The sequence below is a fragment of the Elephantulus edwardii genome, unplaced genomic scaffold (genome assembly GCF_000299155.1).
Source record: "Elephantulus edwardii isolate Elephantulus edwardi_28Jun2011 unplaced genomic scaffold, EleEdw1.0 scaffold00039, whole genome shotgun sequence".
NCBI lineage: Eukaryota > Metazoa > Chordata > Mammalia > Macroscelidea > Macroscelididae > Elephantulus > Elephantulus edwardii.
In genome coordinates this window covers 10,926,988-10,928,814 of record NW_006399789.1, presented here as the reverse complement: position 1 = coordinate 10,928,814, position 1,827 = coordinate 10,926,988, and the positions used below count along the sequence as shown (strand labels likewise).

At 42.3% G+C, this 1,827-nt stretch overlaps 1 non-coding gene across 1 annotated transcript; it reads left to right on the top strand.

Moving 5' to 3' along the window:
- The first annotated feature begins 909 nt into the window (after window positions 1-909).
- On the top strand, window positions 910-981 carry TRNAE-UUC. The gene has a single exon. It is a non-coding gene; the product is annotated as a tRNA-Glu (tRNA).
- Window positions 982-1,827: the final 846 nt, after the last annotated feature.

The window sequence follows — 1,827 nt, the reverse complement described above, 5'->3', positions numbered from 1 at the left end:
GCGCAGGAGAGAAAGGCCCTCTATGAGGTGGATTGGTTCAATGACTGGGATAATTGGGATGGGAGTGTCAGAGACAGTGCGATTGGCACAGAACAGAGCAGAGTTTAGGGCTGTTGTACATAGGGTCGCTATGAGTCGCAGGCGACTATATGGCACATAACAACAACAAAAATTGGTTGGAAAGTCAGCTATGAGTGGATTCACTTCATGATATATAAAACCAGCTGTTAACACAGTGATCTAGCAATGGAATGAAGACCTTTAACAACTCTAACTACCCGAAATCCTTTTATTTAAATCCTGTGATTTTGTAACTCACTAGTCCTGAGAAAAACGTGATTTGCTTCCCTTTTCAACTATATATATGAATTGGATAACAAAGAGTTGCCCTTTTAAGCTTAAAGGTGCATAGGTCAAATCTCCCAGCTGCTCTGTGGGAGAAAGATGGGCAGTTTCCTCCCCTGTGATTTACTGTTTCTGAAAATCCGTTGGTTCCGAAGGTACATAACAGCATGGGTGAAAAAGCTTAGTGTTTGTTCGCATGCACGCACTGTTTGGGCTTGTTTTTTTTGTTGGTTTCCTGATTATGTGAGTCTAAAGTGTTATTTTAAACATCTTGTATCTTGAAGTTTCTAGAATTTCCCTTAGCTCAAAACCCAACTTTAATGCTTGAAGGTTAGAGATAAATCATAAAGAAAGGAAGCAGCATAACTATATAAACAACATAAAAAACCGCCTCTTTTAGTAGACCTTGAAAGCTGCCTGTTGCTCCAGCGCCAGTTGTCCGGAAGGATGGTTCGCAGCGTGTAGACTCGCCCGAACCAACATTGCCATCTATTGGTGAAGCCACCACACTACCTTAGAAAGTGAGATTTTGGTGGCTTACTATGTAAGTGCTAGCTAGCTACTTCCCATATGGTCTAGCGGTTAGGATTCCTGGTTTTCACCCAGGCGGCCCGGGTTCGACTCCCGGTATGGGAATGTTGTGTTATATTTTTAAGCTGATGACCTAAACCAAAGAGAACTTGTATTGATTAAAAAAATACCTTTCTGTTAAGAGGGAGAAAAATTTAAGTCTCCCGTAGAGCGATTTACACCCACTGAAAACCTACCACCAGGTTGTGCTAGAGAACATAAAAAAGGTGGTGTGCGCCCTCAGATTATAGCTTCAGGAACACAGTGGCTGCTTACCATGCTGTTGTTGTGAACTAAGGAGATGGGAAAGACCCTCAGAGGCAGTAAAAGGCACAGGAAGGAGATTGCCCATATTTCTCCCTCAGAACAGCTGGTGGGTTGGAACCGCTCACCTTTCCTGCTCATTACTAATGATTGACGGTAATCAGTATACCTACAATGAGGGAAACGCCCTCTAAGTACTCTCCTGATAATCCTGCTATGAGAAAGATCTGTGATTTGAACCCGTGAACCGTAAAGATTCCCAACCAGCCTTGGAACTGTATGTGAGCAGCTTCACAGTAGGAGCTCTGGTGTCCTGGTCCCTACTAGTGTATAGAGGCTAGTTCTAATTTAAAGGGCTCTCTGTCAATTACAACCTAGCGTGGGATCTTTGGGAAAAAGGTGGGTAATCTCCTATGGGAGTTACAGCTTCAGAAACCCAAGGGAGGATCTGACTTCACGGTAATGAAGTGTTTTTGTGGTTGTTTTTTTTTTAAACCTTTTTTTAGATTGATTTTTTTCTTTATTAATTTTAAAGAACGTTTACAGAGACTTTAGATTTCCATCGTTGCGTTTTTCTCCCTCCCCACCCAAGTTCGGTCTTCTCTTTGAAAAGTAAAAGTCTTTCATTGGTATACACTCCCTCTCCCC